The sequence below is a fragment of the Magnolia sinica genome, chromosome 3 (assembly GCF_029962835.1).
Source record: "Magnolia sinica isolate HGM2019 chromosome 3, MsV1, whole genome shotgun sequence".
NCBI classification, from domain to species: Eukaryota; Viridiplantae; Streptophyta; class Magnoliopsida; order Magnoliales; family Magnoliaceae; genus Magnolia; species Magnolia sinica.
In genome coordinates this window covers 105,537,619-105,562,452 of record NC_080575.1, presented here as the reverse complement: position 1 = coordinate 105,562,452, position 24,834 = coordinate 105,537,619, and the positions used below count along the sequence as shown (strand labels likewise).

At 38.2% G+C, this 24,834-nt stretch overlaps 1 protein-coding gene and 1 long non-coding RNA gene across 2 annotated transcripts in view; both read right to left on the bottom strand.

Annotated features, from left to right (window-relative positions):
- LOC131240557 (large ribosomal subunit protein eL37-like) overlaps positions 1-24,834 on the bottom strand; it is a 60,104-nt gene that overhangs the window by 15,039 nt on the left and 20,231 nt on the right. The gene's annotated exons all lie outside the window — the stretch shown is intronic.
- On the bottom strand, positions 16,145-19,327 carry LOC131240559 (uncharacterized). Its single transcript, XR_009168807.1, has 4 exons — positions 19,250-19,327; positions 19,027-19,095; positions 16,597-16,642; positions 16,145-16,321 (listed from the first exon to the last, which is right to left on the bottom strand). It is a non-coding gene; the product is annotated as an uncharacterized LOC131240559 (long non-coding RNA).

The following is a 24,834-nucleotide window of genomic DNA, read 5'->3' as shown; positions in this document are numbered from 1 at the left end:
GATAAGTTTACTTTTTGATGTTAACAATAGAAAATAATAAACCATCAAGTTGCTGTCTGACCACCCTTGTGGGCAGGGTATATCCCATCTCCACTGGACAATGCATGGGGTGTGATGTGTACATTAGGCAATTGTTACCATGGATCTACGATTTCTGTGGACCATATGAAAGTTTTTGATTGTTCTCATCTCTATCGCAGGAAAATCCTTTTCAACTCAGTAGTCCAAATAATGACAAATGTGGCTGTGCTACATTCAGAAGGCAAAAGATAAGATAAGGACTGGATGAGCACGCTCATCCTAGCTTCTTTTTTTTTTTTCGTTAACTAAGCCATGTGGGTAGAACTTCATGAGATGAGAAAGTGTATAGTTTTGTAGAATGCCCAATAACCTTAATTAGGGTGAGATGATGTAATATATACTCAATAATTATAAAAGTACTCTTAGGCTGATATATACTTTGTTGTGTGTATGTCATATGTATATATACAAATATTCTTGCAAACTAATAATTGCTATGGTGGCATTGGTTTATCTTTGAATAAAAGAAACTGAGAAACATCAGTAGAAAATGTAGGATCCTATAAGTATGGCTTGATTCCTTGTGTGAGGTGCTCAAATTAGCATTCCTATAAGTAAAACAGATGAGAGTGAAGTCATGAACTGACAATAAAATGAGCTTTGATGGAAAGGCAAAGAAAGAACCATGTTTCTCCCTTGAGTTTTGGGTAAACTTCCAAAGCAGGGACTTGACTGGATCCCTCAATAATTTCAAGAATTCTAGGCCCACTTAGATAGCTTGTTATGTACCTAATTATAAATTTTTAAAATGATGCATTATGCTTAACCATTTGGAACACACATTAGGATTATAATCATAAGGTATTATGCATGCATCATGACTTTTTGTAATTTTTAAAAACCTAAAGTAGAATTCTGAGCTTCAAGTCATTTTCATACTCTCTTCCTCTCTCTCACATCTCTCTCATCCTCTCCCCGGTGGTACCCACGTCATGTTTAGTCCAAACGAGTGATAGGATCTCCCCTGTTGTAATCAATATGTACTGCTCCCTTTTCCTATCCAGGATCGGATGGACAATCAACTCTAGCAACTTTTAAAGTCAAGTCTCGTTTTTTTTTTTTGTGGGGTTTTGCAAATTTCCAAGGAATGGGGCCCGAGAATGGATGAATTAGGTCTAGATTTTAACTGATTTGTTGGGGCTTGCCTAGTCTATTACAAGGTTTCATTTTGCACAACCCAAACTCAAGGGGACCATTAAATTAGAGCTGGCAGTGGTCATTGACTCTAGCCAATTCATGGGACAGATGTCCAGTAGTTATTCTCAAGTCATGCTTATTGCCTTGTGCTTCATTTTTAGCCTTAAACTGCATGTAAACTAAAAGATGTGCGTGCAACAACATGGAGAGAAGAAGGAAGAGAGATATCAGTGATGGGGTTTTTTGCCCCAGGCACGATCGGTTGTGAGCCTCACTCGACCGGTCGTGGGTCGTGCTCGACCAGTCGTAGGTTGCACGACTCAAAGTCCAGCGACTTTGAGTTAATTTTCTCCAGGGCGCTCGACCGGTCGTAGAAGGTGCTCGACCGGTTCTGGGTGTGCTCGACCGGTCGTGGACTCGACACGACCAGTCGTAGTTATGCAGATTCGTTCCGCGATTTTGCGCGGATTTCGTTTCGCAAGTCCTTTCGCAATTGGGATGCGAAAATGAGTTTTCTAAAACTATAAATAGGGGTCCCTAGGGTTTTTCTAGGGGATGAAAAATACAAGAGGGCTGTCAAAAGGTGAGAGAGAGAGAGAGAGAGAGAGAGAGAGAGAAAGAGAGAGAGGAAACTTGTAGAAGGGAGGTTATGCTCGTGGAGGTTATCTACTGTGCAATTTATATCTCAGCACTTCTATGTCTTCGTAATCGGTGAAATCTCTCCATTTTTCTTTTATTCTCTCATTGTTTATCCACTCCTGCATGAGTGAAGAAGGTTGTAACGTTCTACTTCATAATGGATTGTTGATCTGGACAAGGTCCCATGGTTTTTACCTCTTTGAGGGTTTTCTACATAAAAATCTCTTATGTGGTATGTGGTTGATGCTTTGATTTATTTCATTGCTTTATTATTCCATAATTCTGGTTTGTTCTGGAGGGCTAGATCCTAAGGTTTGTGCAAGGCCCCCAACAAAGTGGTATTAGAGACAGGTTCATCGAACGGGTAGGATCAGTTTTGAATTATGGAAGGTGGCTCATCAAGGATGATCAGCCTCAATGGTTCTAATTGGACCATATGGAAGGCTAAGATGGGGGACTTGCTTTATTGCAAGGACCTATATTCTCCAATTTTAGGCATATCAGCAAAATCTAAAGATATGTCTGATGATGATTGGAAGAAGATGGACCGAAAGGCGGTGGGGTTTATTAAACAATGGTTGGACGATTCCGTATTCCACCATGTGTCTAAGGAAACTTCAGCCGCTAGCCTATAGCTGAAATTAGAAGGGCTGTATGAGAGGAAGACAACCGGTAATAAAATCTTTCTGATAAAGCGACTTATGAATCTCAAGTTCAAGGATGGTGGTTCTGTGGCCGAGCACATGAATGAGGTCAGCAATATAGTGAACCAACTATCTTCTATGAAGATGGTCGTGGATGATGAATTGTAGGCTTTACTTTTGCTTTAGTTCATTGCCTGACAGTTGGGAAACATTGGTGGTGTCTCTAAGTAACTCCGCACCAGACGGAAAGATATCTATGGAATAGGTAACTAGTTATCTCTTTAATGAAGAGACAAGAAGGAAGTCTCAAGGGTCTACTCAGCAAGAGGCCCTTGTAACACAGGAACGAGGGAGAGGAAAGAACGGGAAGCGCGGGAAGGCCCGAGATAAATCAAGAGGCAAGTCGAGTAACAGAAAAGATGTTGAATGCTAGAATTGTGGCAAGAAGGGCCATTATAAGCATGAATGTCGTAAGGCTAAGAACGACAAGAAAGGAAAAGGAAAGAAAGATGAATCAGATTCCACTGCGGTCGCTTCTGATGGTGATGTTGTAGTTATTCTTTTAACATATCACGATATATGTCTCACGGCTACGAGTCAGGATACCGACTGGGTGATTGACTCGGGAGCTTCGTTTCATGCGACTCCACGCAGGAATTTCTTCACAAGATACAAGTCAGGTGACTATGGGACCGTGAAGATAGGAAATTCTGGCGTATCAAAGATCATAGGGGTCGGTGATATTTGTATGAAGACCGATGTAGATTGCATATTTGTTCTCAGGGATGTGAGGCATATCTCAGACCTTCGCCTCAACTTGATGTCGACGGGAAGGTTGGATGATGATGACTATGAAAGCCGGTTTGCTGGTGGGCAATTGACGCTCATCAAGGGTTCATTGATCGTGGCCAGAGGAAAGAAGTGTTGCACCCTTTACAAGGCAAGTGTCAGTATGTGCAAGAGTGGGTTGAACGTAGTGGAAGATTCAGCTATTGACATGTGTCACAGGCGTTTAGGCCACATGAGTGAAAAAAGGGATTCAACTACTAGCGAGGAAGCGGTTCCTTCTAGACATGACAAGTATGCCTCTCAAAACCTATCTTGAGTGTTTATCAGGAAAACAATATAGAGTTTCATTCATTAAAACTGCTTCTCATATTAATAAAGTACATGCATTAGATTTGGTTTATTCTGATGTTTGTGGTCCTATGAGGACAAAAACTTTAGGTGGGGCATTGTATTTTGTCACTTTTATAGATGATGCATCTAGGAGGGTTTGAGTTTATGCTTTGAAATCTAAGGAAGAGGTCTTTGGTGTGTTTAAATTGTTTTATGCTATGGTTGAGAGAGACAAAGGTAGATCATTGAAGTGCATCCGCACTGACAATGGTGGTGAATACATTGGTGACTTACATGAGTATTGTAAGTCCCTGGGTATACAGCATGAACAGACGGTTCCAAAAACTCCGCAGCATAATGGTGTAACTGAACGAATGAATCGCACCATTGTTGAGAGAATCAGATGCATGTTATCCCATGCGAAGTTGCCCAAGATGTTCTGGAGAGAACTAATGCACACGACGGTGTATCTGATAAACAGGTCTCCATCAACCTCGTTGAATGGAGAAGTACCTGAGAAGGTGTGGACTGGACAGGATCCATTGTACAGTCATCTTAGGGTGTTTAGATGCAGGGCATCCATTCACGTACCAAAGGACGAGAGGTCCAAGCTCGATATGAGGATCAGGCAGTGTGTGTTCTTGGGGTACGGTGATGAAAAGTTCAGTTACAGATTATGGGATCTGACCGAGAAGAAGCTCGTTAAGAGTAGAGATGTGGTATTCTTTGAAGATCAGTGTATATAAGACATTGGTAAGCCAAAGAAGAACCAACCTAATTTAGGTGAGCTAGAGGACATGGATCCGATTATTCCTCCCGTGGTGCCTGATAACGGGAGAGTACAACAAGATGCAGAGGACGAGGGAGTTCCTTCAGAAGATGGACTAGAGGAGCAGCCCCCACTTGATCCACCTATTGAGCCACAGGTGAGGAGGTCATCAAGGGACAGACAGCCGTCCAAGAGGTACTCGCCGCATGAGTACATTAGGTTGATTGATGGGGGAGAGCCAGAAGATTATTCTAAGGCCCTAGCCGACGAGCATAAGGAGGAGTGGTTGAAAGCTATGCAAGAGGAGATGAAACCTTTGCATAAGAACCACACCTATGACATGGTGAAACTGCCTAAGGGCAAGAAAGCTTTGAGCAACAAGTGGGTGTTCAGAAAGAAGGTTGAGCAGCAGAATTCACAGACGAGGTTCAAGGCCAGACTTGTAGTGAAAGGGTTTAGTCAGAGGAAGGACATAGACTTCGAGGAGATATTCTCACCAGTGGTAAAGATGATATCCATACGGGTGTTGTTTGTGTTGGCAGCTAGCATGGATCTGGAGATAGAGCAGTTGGACGTTAAAACTGCTTTCCTCCATGGTGATCTAGAAGAAGAGATCTATATACACCAACCAGAGGGGTTTGAAGTCAAGGGCAAAGAGTATATGGTGTGTAGGCTGAGGAAGAGCTTGTATGAGCTGAAATAAGCTCCACGAAAATGGTACAAGAAGTTCGATTCGTTCATGTTACAGCATGGGTATGACAAAACGGAGTCGGACCATTGTGTGTTCATGCGCAAGTTCTCAGATGGTGATTTCTTAGTTCTGCTGTTATACGTCGATGACATGCTCATCATGGGAAAAGACATCAAAAAGATCGACAAGCTGAAACAGGAGTTGGGTAAGTCGTTTGCGATGAAAGACTTGGGCCCGGCTAAATAAATCCTAGGAATAAAGATAACGCATGACAGAAGCAGCAGAAAGCTTTGGCTGTCACAAGAGCAGTATATTGAGAAAGTCCTAGAGCGGTTCAATATGAATGCAGCGAAGCCGATCAGTACTCCACTGGATGGTCACTTCAGATTAAGCGATAGGCAGTGTCCCAAGACGAAGGCAGAGGTGGATGAGATGTAGAAGATACCCTACGCATTTGCTATAGGAAGTTTGATGTATGCTATGGTGTGTACACGCCAAGACATAGCATATGCAGTTGGTGTTGTCAGTCAGTATCTTGCCAATCCTAGAAAAGAGCATTGGGTAGCAGTAAAATGGATACTGCGGTATCTAAGAGGCTCATCCAGGTTGAGCCTATGCTATAGTGATAGTAAACTTGTGTTAGAGGGCTACACAAATACAGATATGGCATGTGACATAGACTCCAGGAAGTCTACATCGGGGTTCATGTTCACGTTTGCAGGGGGAGCGGTCTCTTGGCAGAGCAAACTACAGAAGGTCGTAGCATTGTCGACGACAGAGGCCAAGTACATTGCAGTCACAGAAGCATGTAAAGAGATGATTTAGATGAAGTGGTTCCTACAGGAACTTAGCCTGAAGCAGGAGGAGCACGTGGACTATTGCGATAGTCAGAGTGCTATACACTTGAGCAAGAATCCAAGTCAGCATTCTAAGTTGAAGCACATAGAGATTCGATATCACTAGATCAGGGATAATTTGGAACAGAAGGTGTTACAGATTGAGAAAGTCTACACGGACAATAATGGATCAGACATGATGACCAAGGCTTTGCTCAAGGACAAGTTTGAAGTTTGTAGAAATCAGGCTGGCTTGAAGAAGGTGAACCCCTCCTGGGTCAAAAAGGGAGAGATTTGATGGAGTTTTTTGCCCCAGGCACGACCGGTCGTGAGCCTCGCTCGACCGGTCTTGGGTCGTGCTCAACTAGTCGTGGGTTGCACGAATCATAGTCCAGCAACTTTGAGTTAATTTTCTCCGGGTCGTTCGACCGGTCGTGGGAGGTGTTTGACCGGTCGTGAGTGTGCTCGACCGGTCGTGGACTCAACACGACCAGTCGTAGTTATGCAGATTCGTTCCGCGATTTTACACGGATTTTGTTTTGCAAGTCCTTTCGCAACTGAGATGCGGAAAGGAGTTTCCTAAAACTATAAATAGGGGTCCCTAGGGTTTTTCTAGGGGATGAAAAACACAAGAGGGCTGTCAAAAGGTGTGAGAGAGAGAGAAAGAGAGAGAGGAAGCTTTTAGAAGGAAGGTTATGCTCGTGGAGGTTATCTACTGTGCAATTTATATCTCAACGCTTCTACGTCCTCGTAATCGGTGAGATCTCTCCATTTTTCTTTTATTCTCTCATTGTTTATCAACTCTTGCGTGAGTGAAGAAGGTTGTGACGTTCTACTTCATAGTGGCTTATTGATCTGAACGAGGTCCAGTGGTTTTTACCTCTTTGAGGATTTTTCATGTAAAAATCTCTTATGTGGTGTGTGGATGATGCTTTGATTTATTTCATTGCTTTATTATTTCATAATTCTGGTTCGTTCTGGAGGGCTAGATCCCAAGGTTTTGTGCAAGGCCCCCAACAATCAGGACTACAATAACTGGAATTGCATAGCACATAGCTAAATAATTAATCACTATGTGTGGACAAACATGCATCAGATCCACCCAGTCCATCAGTTGGGCCATCAAATTTTCACCATGTATTCTAGAAATTTGGAGAAATTTAAGACTTACATTAGTTGCACTATAGGGAAAGGTGTAAAATCATTACTAAAAGCTTTAAATTCACATGGTTTGGCCAACATGAGTATTAGAATGTCCTTATTTTTGGAGAATCAATTAATCCTAATGTGGAATGTGAGATGAGTGGATTAGATGGTATACACACACCATGATGGACCCCACATATAACTTGCAACAGTTTAATGATGAGACTTCTCGTCTCAAACTTTTCCCAGTAGTGTGTACCACTTGAGTGTTGAATCGACCTGATTTTCGGCCCCTAGTCCAGAGAAAGAGTGGCACACTTAATTGATGGGGTGGATATCATCCACATGAAGTCCTTCCATCTTCATCAAACAAAAGTCTTGATGTCCACACAAATTCGCGGGCTGCATTTTGGAAATCAAAGAGAGACTCGGGTGGAAAGATTTTCGTGGGTAGAAGATAAGCTATTGGTTAGCTTTTGCTACCCAACCCCACTTGAGTGAATAGGTTGGTTTGGTGAAGTGACCCAAGGACGGACGTGAAGTCGAGCACCGTCTTCCTCAGGGGGATAATTGTTTCAAATTCATGGAACTTCTATAGACTTCTTGTGGGGATAATTGTTTTAAATTCACAGTACTTCTATAGACTTCTCACAGAGACACCTCGAATCCACGAGGAAAAGAAAATAGAAATAATTCTAAAATATTAGAAATAATTTTATTGATGATGAAATTTGAGTTTACAACTCTTTAAATAAGGCAACGAACCCTAGGGAGAAGTTTCGGAATCATACTATAACTGAAACTCCTAGAAATTGCAATTTACTATAAATAGTAAACTTACTATTTATAGACGGTCTGTCATGATTCGTACTAGTGTGCATGGTTTTCGGCCAAAAATAGTGTCCTATTTGGCTGAACCACCACGATGTTCCCCTAACTATTCTAATCACTTTTAATGTTGGGCGCAACTTCTAAAGCCCAACAGATGAAGAGTTATACTCAAACTAAAACTTACTATAAATAGCAAAAACAAAATTAAAACAAGTATTCAACAGTCGATCTGATATGTATTTCACAAATTTGGCATGCATAACATGGCATTGCTAAAGTAGCTCATCTTACCTCAAAATCATATATGGTACGTCCAATAGCTCATCCCGATTTGCAAGATATGTCCATCTTAAGTTCCGACGGTCCGGTATCGATTCTCTAGTAGGGGTGGCTAACAATGAAGTGTGAATTGACAGTGGGTGTACTAATAAGCTAACAAAAAAAAAAAAATGTTCTGACGGTTCGGATTACTTCTATCATCAAGCAGGCCTTTTTCTGATCCATCTTGGCCATGAAAGTGTCCGTGACCTGCTCTACATCACGAAGTCACCCATGTTTTCAGTGCTGACAACCACCAAATTGGATTAGACTCAACCTAGTTCACTTGGACCTACACAAGCCCTTAATCCAGCTTGGGCTCAGGTCATATTCGCCTGATCCATTCTTCCTAACCTGGCCTTAGCAAGTGTTTTGTCCTATAAATATACATTCCCATTGCAAGTTAGGCAATGCTTGCATCTTTGCACCTAAATAGTTGATTTTTATTTTTACAATGTCTATATCACCTTGCATGTGAGATCCTCCTCTCAACGGATGCATTAGGAACATTCGACATCAATTTTTAGGTTGGGTCAGACCGATCCTAGTAAAATTGGGCTTGTGGTGCTAGGCTCATGTCAGGGTCAGGCTTTGTGCCCAGTCCAAACTCGACTTATTGACACCCCAAATCACAACACACGTGTGCAAGATCCAATCATTAGGCAGAGCTAGCAGTAAGGAATAATCCAATCCATTAATCAGGTGGGCATGCCTTCAATATCATAACGCATCTAAATGCACCATTGAATTACTTACCATCCAAATCATTTTTTCACACTAGAACAGATCACCACAACTTTTGGTGACATACCATCTTTTCAATTAGCATGACACTTATATGGGGCATCCGTCGCAAGATTCCAACAAGTGGGCCCCAAATTAGATGCGTTTTAGGTTCTACTTTTATAGTCGAGTATCTAATTTTGTTAGGAGCATCAATGATTCAAGGAGTGGCCCCGGGACCAGATAGTTTTGGGCCAAATTTTATTGTTATAGAAAAGTTTCCATTTTGTTGGGTACTGTTGTATTCCAACTAGTGGACCCCAAAGTAGATACAGTTTAGATTTTAGTTTTATAGTTAAGTATATAATTTTGTTTGGAGCATCGACAATTCAAGCAGTGGCCTCAGGATTGGATAGTTTTGGGCCAAATTCTATTCTTAGAGATAAGTCTCTATTTTATTTGGCATCGCTGTATTCCAATGAGTGGGTCCCAAATTAGATATGTACGTTTTAAATTCTAGTTTTTAGAGTCAAGTCTCTAATTTTTCATGGAGTATCGACAATTCAAGGATTGGTCCTAGGACTGGATAGTTTTGGGCCAGATTCTACTCTTAGAGTTAAGTCTCCATTTTGTTTGGCATTGTTGTATTCCAATGAGTGGGCCCCAAACTAGATATGTACATTTTAAATTCTAGTTTTTAGAGTCAAGTCTCTAATTTTTCATAGAGCATCGACAATTCAAGGAGTGCTCCTAGGATTGGATAGTTTTGGGCGAGATTCTACTCTTAGCGTTAAGTCTAAGTCTCCATTTTGTTGGGTACTACTATATTCCAATGAGTGGGGCCATGTATTTATTGATTCATTTGTACTTTTCAGGAGGAAGTCTATTGGAAGTTTCATTTTGCATGACTCAGGCTTTAGTGGAGCCCTAAATTAGGAAAGGCAATGGGCTTGCAACTCAATTTGGTCAGCCCATGGGCCACCTAGTTGGGTCAGCTTCGAAGTCCGGCTCCGGTATACTTACTAAATTGTGGCTGATAAAGTAAATGAGTTAGGCTATGACTCGCTCCTGTTTCAAACTCATCAGGTGAGTAATCTTTGGCAGTGTCCATTTGGAGTAGCACCACATATAAGAAAGGGTAATCTTTGAGTGATCCGGACAATTCATCTGTTGGGAATCTTGGAACCCATTTAATGGGTGGAACCGCAAAGATTATAACCATTCAAATCTAAGCCTACAAGTTGCAGATAACATTGAAATACAGCCAATGATTTAATGAAAAAAGGTCTGGGAATTAGATAATTGAGGGTAACATGCACGCTTCAGATACATGCATACATATAAACTGCATGTGCCATGATCTAGACTTTCATTTTGGGCTTATAATCCATCCGCAGTTTGTAACAAAATTTCCACGATCCCACATATATGATGTCTATATTCCCTAACATGGATGATATCAGCCGTCAATCAATAAAGACGAGTGGGGAATTTCAATGCTATCTTATGCTGACCTAACTTCAATCCGGTTGATCTAAAGGTGGCTGCCAAATGACACATGGCTCAGATTTGAGTCCTGCTTGTGCTCAAGCTTGCATTTGTGATCCTCTAATGAGAAAATTAATTCCTAGTAAGCTGACAGGGTAGAGCCAGTGACATGGGAATACAGTAGATTCATCTCTCCACAGCACATGCTATTAGATGAAGAATCAATAAGAACCGTATATCTAGTTTTTCGTGCGCTATATGGTTCAAAATACATACCCATCAGATGATCTTAGACATCCGATCCAAAGGATTGTTTGAAACAAAGATAGTTAACATTATCCGCATTCAATTTAAGAAAAGTGATGCACAGGATTTTCTAAATCTGTGGGATTTCTGAAACATAGGCCAGAAACCACATTGTAATCATGGTTTTAAGAGACAACTCTGGCTGACCTGCTTGACTCAGAGTCAAGTTGGAACTAAGCAGACTTGGGAGTGAATTGGCTGGTCAAGCCGAGTCACCCATATTTTCTGAGCTGACAACCGTTCATCTGGATCAGACTCGACTCAGTCTAGGTCGACCCAGTGCAACTGACCTAGACAAGTCAATCCAGCTTGGGCTCAAGTCATATGACCCTGATCCATCCTACCTAGCCCAGCCCGGTCTGACTTAATTAGCAAGTATTTTATCCTATAAATATACATTCCCATTACAGGTTATAGGCAATACATGCATATTGCACCTAAATAGCCAGTTTTCATTCTTCCAATGTTAATTTCTCTAGCATGTGAGACCCTCCTTGTAAACGTTTGGAATAGGTATTTCTTTTTCAGGTTAGGCGGGATCAGATCGCAATGAACTAGGGCTTGTGGTGCTATGCTCATGCCAAGCACTACGCCAAAATCGCTGTTTTGCGACGGACCAAATCCGTCGTAAAACCAAATAAACGACGGACTTCGTCCGTCGCGTGGTCCGTCGCTGTTTACTGGGTCGTTTTTTTCCCTTGACGGATAAAATCCGTCGTCTAATCTGCAACGGACAAGGTCCGTCGTACCATAGCAACGGATAAAATCCGTCGTAAAAAATAAAAAAATCCGTCGATAATATTCAAAAAATTAGTCGTCACTAAAAACATTAGCGACGGATAAGGTCCGTCGCTAATATCAGTAAGCGACGGACCTTAAATCCGTCGTTGATTGTCAACGGTCGGAAATTAGCGACGGATATTATCCGTCGCTAATATGAGTAAGCGACGGACCTCGAATCCGTCGTTGAGTTTAAATGTTCAGAAATTAGCGACGGATTTGGTCCGTCGCTAAAATATCTGTAAATAAAAAAATTTATCAATAAATTTTTATTTTTATTTTTTTAATCTTGCACCTGATAGTCATTCCAAAAATAATTCACACTATTGTTTGATAAGAATCCTATTCACAAAATTGGTAATAACTCAATTCAATAAAAGAGGAAACGACCCAAGTGGCCCACTCCAAAAATTGACTTTCCCTCCTAACTAAACACTTTTCCCCCTAAACTAGGACCCATACAAAAGAAATTACCCGGAACTTCAACTGATGGCTATGCCTTACCTTGAATTGGCTACTTAACTTCTCTTGTTCAACCTTCTTTTGAGCCCTTCCTGCATATATTACAAACAACCAGATTCAATCCAAGAAAAGCTTAGTTTAGTCAACCCTTCATGTACTACAAATAACCAGCTCAAATCCATGAAAAGTGAATAGTTTAATCAACTGAAACCAATTAACAAAACAAAATATTAGAATTTGGGTGCTTGGGTATTGCCCTTGCTTGTCCTAAGCGCGGCACAAGCCAGAGCTTTGAAGGGACCATCATCGTGTATAGGCTTATCCACACCGTCCATCCATTTTTCCATATCATGTTAAGATATAAGCTCAAAAGGGGCAAGTTCAAGGCCCAAGCAGGTACATTGTTGAAACTTTCCTAAGGCCCATCGATGTTTATTTGCCATCCAACCTCTTTACAAGGTTTTTGTAAATGAAAGAAAAACAAAAATATCACCATTGAAACTTTTGTAAGGCCCATCGTAACGTTTATTTGCCATCCAACTTATAAGGTCATGTGGACCTAGATGAAATAAAACAAAAATATCAATTTATTTCTAAACCTCTTTAACATAATGTTCTTACTCATGCCTTAGTGGTAGACTCACTCACCGGAGTTTCAACACGAGTACCCATTGTGGTGAAATCTCACACTCGTGTGAGTGCAGGGTACACACTACTGTGGTTTGAGTGTATGGGTACATGTGAGGTATGTGCAAGGAAAAGGAAAAGAAGAAAAACAAAAACCTATTTGAATATGTAGACATGACATAGGTTTTGAATCCTTGGTTGATGTGCCTTGTAAATCTTAGTACTGCCCCGAAAAATAAAAAGGAAATAAGAAACTACAATGCTATTGAACCTTCAAACCTCTAATTTAATGGACATAGGCAAATGTTCATCATTCATTTAGAGGTTTGAATTAATTCGAGTGGAAATCAGTTTGAAATCTAGTGAACCTCTAATTTGTGTTGGAATGCATTTGAATATCTGATTTTTTTTATTTTTTTTCAATGGCAAATTTTGTTAGTAACATATTTGAATGAATTTGAAATAAGGTACTTAAGAGCTGTTTATTTTTTTCAATTACACTACATATACTTATAAATGGACCGTCTTTGTTTCTTACCATTGTTTGCTTGATGTAAGAATTTTGGCCTCCAAAACTATGTGAATCCTTCCCTCTAAAATAGAGAATTCATGGATTTCTATACTGATAAAAATTGTAGAGCCCACAGTGATGAATATGTCATATCCATGCCATCCATTTTGTACCGCCAGCTCATTTCAGTGCATAAGAAAATAGAGAGAGAGAGAGAGAGAGAGAGAGAGAGAGAGAGAGAGAGAGAGAGAGAGAGAGAGAGAGAGAGATCTAAAGCTCAAGTGGATCACACCAAATGAAATAATGGTTCTAACAGACTTCAACAGTTGAAAGCCAAAACCTTTCTGAGGCCCACATGATGTTTATTTGTCATATAATTTGTTCATAAGGTCATACTAACATGGATATATAGAGAAAATAGGACCCAACCAAACAACTTTCATAACTCTCTAAGAGGTACTTTTTAGAGAGATTTTCTTAATCTATATAAAGAGAATGATTACAATCCTTACAACTATATACAATATCTTTTGCCATTTTAAATTTTAGATCACAATTGTGCTAGATTACGTGAGATGGAGAGATTATCAATTGAAGAATCTTGGCCATCTTACCATGTGAAGAGTCCTTATATATTGAAGACTCTTTACCACCAATTATAAGGTCGTGATATGATTTCTAAACCCTGTAAAAGAAAATAAAGCAAACAGATGATAGACACACAAAACAGTAAACAAAACTTGTGAAAGAATTAAATACATTAGCAGCAACTCATAGTGCCCATCTTCAAATATCAAAATTAGGGAAATCAACATGTATTTTCTCATAGTGCTATCCTTAAACTGAAAACCATCTCAGCACCAAATCTCACCATTTGCAATAGTTTATCTTTATTAACAGCATCACCAAAAGGACAAGTGTAAATGGAAGTACTTGAGTTTGTAAAACCAACTTGTATTAAAAGGTGCAAAAATACCCCAAGCATGGATTTCAAATGTTGGGAAAAGGAAAGGTGGATCCCTTATCATTTTCCTTGTGCATGCATAGAATGTTAGTGTGATTGATCATCACACACACACACAATGCCTATCCTGTGGAGGGGTGTAGGATCTAACTCGTTCAAATGGGTTGGGAGGAGGATCCAACTCGTTCAAATGGGGATCCAACAATGGACAGGAGGTGCCCCAAAAATCATCCTATGTCGAGTTTGTGGGCTAAGTTACCAGCCTGGGATAATAGCAAACGTCGTATATGACAGGACTTGTTTTGCTAATTCCATACATGGCCAATGCAGGCACGTGTGGATGTGCAGCAGATGATGAGATTGTAGCCGCTCATTTGTCCATCTGATGGCAGCCTGGATGTTCTTGATGTGTGGGAATCATTGGTACGTGTGGGAATTAGCAAAATAAGATGAAAGCATGACTGGAAACTAAGAAAAACATGGCTATCAGCAGTTTTAATTTGTTATAGGAATTTATATAACTCACAGGAATCAGTTGACTTCCCCCCTAGGGAAGATCTTCGAGAGCTGTCCAATCCACCGGTCATTGATTGCCTCCTCAACAACCTTGCATTGGCTGCCTTCCCATCATTAATATTACTTTTGCTGTAGATAGGAGAACATGTTTCCAACGGATCCTGACGATTCCTGTAAATCAACAGGTTACTATTTTAGACCCACCATGCTAGATTGGACACATACTTCTGCTAAGCCCACAAACAGCTCCACATTATAGATAGGCCCCACCATGCTAGATCGGCATGGTGAGCCACACGATCGGAACCATGCACTGTTAAAAACAGAAGTGCGCTCCAGTGACACCGGTACAACGGTAAAGTTATGGTAGTACCAGGGAGATATGAGGCCCACATGATGTATGCAGGAAATCCAACCTGTCCATCAGATGCGTGAGTTTGTAAAACCAACTTGTATTAAAAGGTGCAAAAATACCCCAAGCAAGTATGGATTTCAAATGTTGGGAAAAGGAAAGGTGGATCCCTTATCATTTTCCTTGTTCAAGTATCTTGCACTCCTGTTTCTACAAGGATCCACCTATCATAGCTTCAATACAACTGGAAAATTGCAGCAACTTTAAGGAATATACAACCACATCTTAAAAAAAAAAAAAAAGGCTGAAGACACAATTATTTAGAGTTTTGGATACATGAGATTTTGGCACAAGGCCATCTAGAGTGTTGTCCGATCATATCAACAGTCTACATTCCTGAACCCTATGACCCACTGAAACCTCATGGCACTCTATTCAACGAGGCATTATCTAATACCTTGGGGTGTTATTCTGAAATTTTATTATTTGAAAAAAGAGAGATTATGTAAATAAGAGAATATTTGAAACTGGATACTAGCTAATTCGAATATGAAGCAAGTCCAGCATCTCCATCTGGAACATACATCATTGAACTTTTAGACATGCTGTTATGGAAGACACTCCTAGTTTTAGACAATAAAAACAAGAAATGATGAAACAAATATTTTCAACTTTCAAGAAATTCAAAACATTCCTAGAAAAAAAAGAAGAAGAAAAGAATGCAATTCAAGAAATGATGAAACATCCTGTAAATTAAAAACAAAAAGGGGCAGGAACAGAAACTCACTAGCTGAAATCATCTGAAACCTTGCATGTCTAGGAATCGAGCTCAAAACCCCACTCATAGTTTCATCACCCCCAAAAAAAAGCATTCCTGTTCTCAGCAAATAGGCCACAGTTGAAATCAGAGCGAGATGTTATGGACATGATCTTGCCTCCAAATGCATGAGAGGTTGTCATGTTGTGACCCCAACAATCAATCAGAGAGATGTTCATGTAATTCCCTTTGGTTGGGAATCTTAGATCACATAGATGGTGGTCCTCAACACTAATTTCTCTGTAAGAAGACACTTCCACCATATGTTAAGGGACACCCATATAACAATCTGTCTTGTCTATTTTATCAGCTTCTATATATATATATATATATATATATATATATATATATATATATATATATATATATATATATATATATGAGAGAGAGAGAGAGAGAGATAAATAAATAAACAACATTCAAATATAAAATACAACCAGCAACATAATGCTAACATGGAATGAAATGTGTAAGATCTCACTTGACCGGATTGTCAACTACAACCTCACTAACAGCTCGAGCCACTCCTCATCCTGAAAAAGCACTAGCCCCAAATATGTAAACCTGCAACCACTCCGCTGATTCATACTATGCATCAGTCCTATACAAAAAATCGGCCAAGTTTTGCATTGACTTGGCCAATCCACCGGGCCATGAAAACTTAGCCAAGTCAATATTTGTCTTATAAAATTGGTTAATAAGAACCATTTTTTTTTTAGGTGAACACCTTTTCTTTACTTCTACAATAGTCACTAGAGGCAATGACAAGTACTCAAGAGGACGAAACTGTCAAGTGGTGTTGAGAAAAAACTTGTCAAGGATAAAACCGCAGTACTCACCTTAGTCAAGACCTGCCTTATGCCTTCTGTTGTTCAAAATCCCATGCTGCAGAATTCCATTGCCAATGCCACTAAGAAAAAAAAAAGGAAAGAACAAATCAACTTATAAAAATATTTACACCAAGATTTGACTGTCCATTCAATATAATGCCTTATATCTAGAACTAAGCTGAATTCCATTGCCAATGCCACAAAGAACTGTTTGCCAACATGCTAACTATTATAAAAGAATTCAAAGAAGGTACAAAGTGAAAATCACAAAAAACAATGGGAAACAGAAAAATGAGAAATCTTGGTATGGAAGCAAGATATTCAAACAATCAGTTCTACCAAATGAGAAATTGCAAAATCTGTCTTCTTCGACAGATATCAGTAGAGCACCAAATACCATTCTAAAATATAAGATTATTATAGAGAGAGCCACCAATCAACACAATTTCAAACTTCATTTATTTAATCAAAATACCGATATATAGAGAATGACTTAGAAACGGTGTATAAGGTGGAAAAATAACATCCTACCATATAATCACATGTAAGATGGAGCCATCCATTGTAGTATCCAAATCAAATTTCAAAATTCAAACAGAACATTTTCCAACATAAGCTGGCAACTGTTAAAGTTAAAATACATTTTCCAAGAAAAATCAGAAATTCTTATTGGGGATTGGATGAAATGATGCTTGGTTCTAATTGAGTACCTGTAATAAACTTCTCCTGCATTGGAGTCTGTGGCTAGCCTAATTATTGATTCCACAAGATAGTCATCAACGTTAGAAGTATTTATATATACTCGTGATGAAAAAGAATGGGTTCATTTAAGATAATACTAGAAAGGAGTCATCTTCAAAGTAACATAGGCACAAAAACATGTAATTGTACCAGACAATTAAACCTGTCACTGTTGGAAAATCCGACATGGTGCTATATATGACTATGTGATAGTGTTGAAACATATATTATTGTTATGCTGATGCTGATGCATATAGAAAACCTATCATCATCCAAGGAAGGTGAAATCAGTACATCAGGGAACAAAACAACCTCGTTTTCTTGGAGATAATTGTGTAAAACTCGTATCATGAGTAAAACTGGAGTGTGCAACATTCTTTGAGTGATTAGATTTGTAGAAGCAACACTTTCATGGAAGAAACTCAGATGCCCAAAAACAAATTCCAAAACCATTAATTAGGCGGTTTTTAGAAGCACAAGTGAATTGAATTACAACCATTGTTTCAAGTGGAGAAGATGAAAGTTATTAATGTTTCCCAGTAACGTGAAATAACGAAGAACTACCCATTGCATTGGTCCCTTACGTCACAGGATGTGATATTTCTTTCACAGAAAAATAACACAACAATACCCTCATCTTGAGGCGTTCAGTTTTTGCTCACATGTGGATACCACCATTATGTATAAAAGGTATCCAATCTGTCCAGAAGGGTCACTCCATACTTCCACTTCAATTAGAGTTGAAGGGCTTCTTCCTCATTACAAACACTACTAAAAATTATTAGTTTTTGACATTTCCCATTTGACTGAACAACACACTTCCAACTTGATTCTCTTGGGCACAATCCAAATGAACTATATATTTTTTAAATATTGTTAATATATACGATTCTTCTATAGATACAATGAGTTGCACCATACACAACCTAAAAATGGTTATCTTTCAATGAAAATTTAATGAAATTTTATTGAGAAAACAGAGGAAAGGAAGCAATGAGGGAATGTAGACAATATACAATGGAGAGGCTAAATGTTCCAACCTAATTTCCAAGAATCAAGATTTCTATCTAAGATCAGTGCAGCAACAGCTGACTGAATGGTGCTTCATATAGATTTACATCCAGAACCTGTATGTATCTTTCAATTTCAATGAACAAACTATCAAATCCCGACATCAGGACAAAAACCAACTTCCAAAACTCTATGAAGCACTCGATCAAACAACTGGTGTGTACCATTGCTTTGAAAAACAACCAAAACCAACGTTTCATATTGCCAAAAAAAACAGAGAAAAAAACTCTGATATATTTATGCATGTATTTCCTCTGATTTTTTCAATGCTGCTCAACAAGAAACAACAAAACCAAGTGTATGAATCTTCCCATCATTAGTAGTATGGTTAAAGAAGTTACTGAAGAAAAGACCCTACCAGGTGCATGCACCCAATTTTCTTCTTGAAAATTACATGGACCAGGAAAGTTACGGTGCATTTGAAAGTACAACCACCAAAAAATCTTTCCGAGCGCTTGCTGGCAATGTCCTAAAAACTCAAAGAAACAAATGATGAGTGTTCCCAAACTGAAGGGGTTCTAACTCCAACAATCAACCCCCCTATGGAGAAATATGAAATACGTAGAGAAGTAAATGAAAGGGTGCACTAGCTACAACAAAAAAATTCCCAATAAATTACAAAAATACCTAAACCGATCCTCCTTGTTGCTGCATAATCCTAACCGCTCACTGACGCCAGAATCTCCACGACGATTCCTACCAAAATCAAATCAACCAGACGAGAATTAGATCTCCAGGTCCCTAAAACCCTCTCTATACTGTTCACAACAAAAACCTTAAATCCAGCTCCAAAACCAGTTCTGACCCTAAGAAAAACCACAAAAACTAAAAAATCCCTCAAAATAAGGACCAGATCATAGCGCCAACCGCTCCAAGCTTGCAAACTCTGATCGTTGAAAGATTGATTGGATGAAAGGCTCGAGAATCATCGTTCTTGTTGTAGGTAGATGTAATGAGAGAGAGAGAGAGAGAGAGAGAGAGAGCAGATTTGGGATTTGGGGTTTTTTTTGGGCGTGGCTCTGTTTTTGAGCGCGCGCCCAAATTTAGGCCGGCGTCTGGTATGGCTCCGTGGGCCCCAACATGGTGCGTGTCAAAAATCTACCCCATCAGTCAGATGCACCATCCCATGGTGGGCCCAGGGATTTAAAATAAAATCAATCAATGACTCGTATGAGCCACACCACATACAAAAGTTGAGAGGGGTTACCCTCCATTAAAACATTCATAATTATTTTTTAGGCCCACCGAGATGTGGTCCACAAATCCAGCCCATCCATTATGTGTGTGCCACTTGGATGAGGGGTCATACTAAGTTTCAGATGCATCCAAATTTCAGGGGGGCCCACCAAGTGCTTTTATATGTTTTAAGCATGTCTTCACATGATTTTAGATGGTATGGCCCACCGGAGTTCCGTATACATTTGATTTTTGGGATATCCCATAATTTAAAGGGGACCCATTAAATGCATGGTGTTGATGTTTGGCACATGTCATGGTGGGGCCCACACAGCTTGACCTCATGGGGATGACATGGATTAAACACAAAGGTCAAGCTGTGTGGGCCCCACCATGACATGTGTCAAACATCAACACCGTGCACTTGATGGGGCCCCTTTAAATTATGGGATATCCCAAAAGTCAGCCGTATACGGAACTTGGGTGGGCCATACCATCTAAAATCATGTGAAGAAATGCCTAAAACATATAAAAGCACTTGGTGGGGCCCACCTGAAATTTTTATGCATATGAAACTTGATCTGACTCCTCATCCAAGTGGGACACACATGATGGATGGGCTAGATTTGTGAACCCCATCTCGGTGGGCCTAACAAATGATTATGAATATTTTAATGGAGGGTAACCCCTCTCAACTTTTGTATGTGGTGTGGCCCAAAAAAGTCACAGATTGACTTGATTTTTAAGCCTTAGGCCCACCAAGGAATGGTGCATCTGATTGATGGGGTAGATGTGGGCCCACTTTGATTTATATATTGTATATCCATATGATCCATTTATTTTGCCAACTCATTGTTGGATATGAGCCCAAAAATGAAACATATTCAAAGATCTGGTGGACTATACCACATGAAAGCAATAGTGATTGGTTATCCATTTTTAAAATCGTCGTAAGGTCAATTGTATTGTTTATTTGACATCCAGTCTGTTTATTAGGTCATACGGGCCTAGATGAAGGGGAAAAACAAAAATCATCTCGATCCAAAACTTTTATGGCCTCCAAAATGTTTTAAACGATTGACGCTCATTCAACACTGTTTCCTATAATGTGGTCTATTTCATATTAGGATATGCCTCATTTTTTGTCTCATGCCATAAAATGATCTTTAAAAATCGATGGATGGCATAGATTAAACACATACATTATGGTGGGGCCCGCAGAGCACTAACCACCAATCATTGGATGGTGTCAGGGGGAGTAGCCAATCTGTTGCCCTTATTTGTAATGTGGTCCATTTAATCTTTCGATATGATTATTTTTTGAAAAATTTCTAAAATGATCTCGAAAAATGGATGAACGAGGTGGGTTGATCCCGAATTTTCAATAAAATTTTCTCAATAATTTCAAAATGCTGATTTTTTTCATCAAAAGCATCATTTTGTTTTCAAAATTTTTCTCAAACGTTGTTAAAAATTTTCAACTTCCCAATATTCTTTTTCATGTGATATTACAAATCATTTAAATATATTACTTTTTAATTATAAAAAATAAAAAAAAAAAATCACTCATATAATATAAAAACAATATATATATTCAGAATATCAAAAAGATATAAATGAAAAGAAAACACAAACATCAGCTTGATCCAAAACTTCTATGAATGTTATTTTTAATGGCGGACGTTCAATCCCCACTTTGTAGTCCAATTAAGCCTTGGACCCGCCCTATTTTTTAGTTAATATCTTAAAATGATCCGATAAAGGCGTTGAACGATATGGAGAAAGTCAATCCATGACTTGGGTGGGCCAAGAGCTTAAAAATAAAGTCAATCCATGACTTAGGTGGGCTACACCACATAATATAGTGGAGAGGGGTTTCCTTAAAACATTCATAATCATATATCATATATTGGGCCTGCCTAAATGTGATTCACATATCCAACCCACTCATTATGTGTGTCCCACTTGGATAAGGGGTCAGACCAAGTTTTAGCCTCATCCAAAACTCATGTGCGCCCCACTAAGTGCTTTTATATTTTTTAAGGTGTCTTGACATGGTTTTAGATGGTATGGCCCACTTGAGTTTCGTTTACGGATGATTTTTGAGATATCTCATAACCTAAAGGAGACACATTAAATGCATGGTGTTGATGTTCGACACACATCATGATGGGGCCCACAAAACTTATTAACATCAATTCTTAGGTTCTCACAGGGTTAATAAGTTGGGTCACAATTTTGACAACAATATTTAGCCCATTTTACGTCTAGCCCATTCACTCTATTTTACTAATTAATACCCTCAATTTAACTAGTTACTCACCCCAATCAGGCTAACTACATGTGAGAAAGACAATGGGCATACAAGATTAATCAACAATTTAAGTGAAATTTGATTTAAACATATGAAGTTATTTACTCTTCAAGCTGGACTAATTCGATTATCTGAAAACGGTTAAATGTTCAATTAGTGGATGTGCCTAATAATTTATTAATTTTTTTTTCACAAATAAATTTCAATTTCTATTTAAAAATAACATTTTTTTTTTCAAAATGTATATTTTTTTACTCTTAATTTTTCTTTCAAAACTTTTAACAAAATATCATTTTTATTATAAAATATTTCAAAAAATAAATAAAAATACAAATTTTGAATTTTTATTTTCAAAATAATTTTTATTTTTTCCCAAAAATTCCAAAATGCCGATTTTTTTTTCTTCAAAAGCATCATGTTGTTTTCAACTTTTCAATTTTTTAAAATATATATATTTTTTCAAAATCTTAGTGCTTTTATAAATAACTTTTTTTTTTTAAATTTCGAATGTTGAACATTTTTAATTAATTTTCAAAATCACAAAATTATTCAACTTATTTATTTTTTGTTTCAAAATGTTTGTTTTTTGATAAAGTATCGATTTTTTAATATCATTTTATTTTATTTTTCACTCAAATTTTATTTTGAGTGAAAATAAAATAAAATTTCACATTTAAATTTAATTTTCAAATTTCAAACTCTCATTTTCTTTTTTAAAATATTTTCATTTTTCAACATTGTGAAAATTTTCACATTTTTAAAAATATTTTTAATTTTTTTTTTAGGATATTATTTTTTCTCAAAATCAAATGCTTTTTGTTTTCAAATTTATCAATTTTATTCAAAATTCTTTTTTGTTCCCACAAAATAGATTTTTATTAAATTACGATTTTTATTTTTTCAAAATCTATTCTTTTTCTCAAACATTATTAAATTTTTTTGACTTCTCAATATTCTTTTTCATGTTATATTACAAACCATTTAAATATTAATTTTAAATTAAAAAATAAAAATAAAAATTCCACTCAATTGATATAAAAATAGAATAAATTTTCTTTTTGCATTCAATCAATTGTTAAAAAATAATCTTAGATACAAATATGTACAATTAAACCACCGAAATTCTATTAAAAAACAATTATTAGACTATAAAAAAACTTAATTTTCCATATTCTTAAAAAAATGAAAAATATTAATGTTAAGGCAAAAGCCCTTTTACGACGGACCATGATCCGTCGCAAAAGCAACTGAAAAGCGCGCCATTTGGTGTTTTGGGCGGGAATTTAGGGCGGTCATAAAGGCGAATTTTGCGACGGATTTCGACCGTCGCCTATTAACGACGGATCAAAATCCGTCGTAAATACGTCGTAAATCAGATTTTAGCGACGGATTTTGGTCCGTCGCTAAATTTAGCGACGTTCAAACTACGAATTTTCGACAAACACGGGGTTAGCGACGGACTTTTTCTGTTAGCGACGGATGAAATCCGTCGTTAAACCAATAGATTTTAACGACGGACGAAGTCCGTCGCAAAAGTACGTCGCAAATTGGCCAATTTGGCGTAGTGAAGGTCAGGCTTTGTGCCCAGTCTAAACCTGACCCATTACCTCCCCAAATCACAGCACACGTGTGCAAGATCCAATCATTATGCGGGGCCAGCAGAGAGGGATAATCCAATCCATTAATCAGGTGGGCAAATTTTTAATTCCATAAAACTTCTAAATGCACATTGAAGTTACCATCAAATCATTTTTCATGCCAGAACAGATCACTACAACTTTGGGTGACTTACCAACTTTTGGACTAGCATGACAATTGTGCGGGGTATCTATGCCATGAAAAAAAGTAGACCCCACCATGAAGATCACCCTTCTTGAAAATCAATTTGATTTACTCACTAGGTGGGCCACACTTAATGTTGAGCCAAACCATCAATTGCCTGGTGGTACTGCTAATGGCTTATCTGGTTAGCAAACCCATAATTTTATCTACTTTACCTTTTCTTCTTCCATATATTTAGTAATTTTGATCCATCCAAGATAAGTTTACTTCTTGATGTTAACAATAGAAAATAATAAACCATCAAGTCGCTGTCTGACCACCCTAGTGGGCAGGGTATCCCATCTCCACTGGACAATGCACGTGGTGTGATGTGTACATTAGGCAATTGTTACCGTGGCCCTACGATTGCTGTGTGGACCATATGAAAGCTTTTGATTGTTCTCTTCTCTATAGCTGGAAAATTCTTTTCAACTCAGTAGTCCAAATAATGACAAATGTGGCTGTGCTACATTTAGAAGGCAAAAGATATGATAAGGACTGCAAGAGCAAGCTCATCCTAGCATTTTTTATTTATTTTTTCGTTGACTAAGCCATGTGGGTAGAACTTCATGAGATGAGAAAGAGTATAGTTTTGTAGAATGCTCAATAACCTTAATTAGGGTGAGATGATGTATTATATACACAATAATTATAAAAGTACTCTTAGGCTGATATATACTTTGTTCTGTATATGTCATATGTATATATACAAATATTCTTGCAAACTAATGATTGCTATGGTGGCATTGGTTTATCTTCGAATAAAAGAAACTGCGAAACATCAGTAGAAAATGTAGGATCCTATAAGTATGGCTTGATTCCATGTGTGAGGTGCTCAAATTAGCATTCCTATAAGTAAAACAGATGAGAGTGAAGTCATGAACTGACAATAAAATGAGCTTTGATGGAAAGGCAAAGAAAGAACCATGTTTCTCCCTTGAGTTTTGGGTAAACTTCCAAAGCAGGGACTTGACTGGATCCCTCAATAATTTCAAGAATTCTAGGCCCACTTAGATAGCTTGTTATGTACCTAATTATAAATTTTTAAAATGATGCATTATGCTTAACCGTTTGGAACACACATTAGGATTATAATCATAAGATATTATGCATGCATCATGACT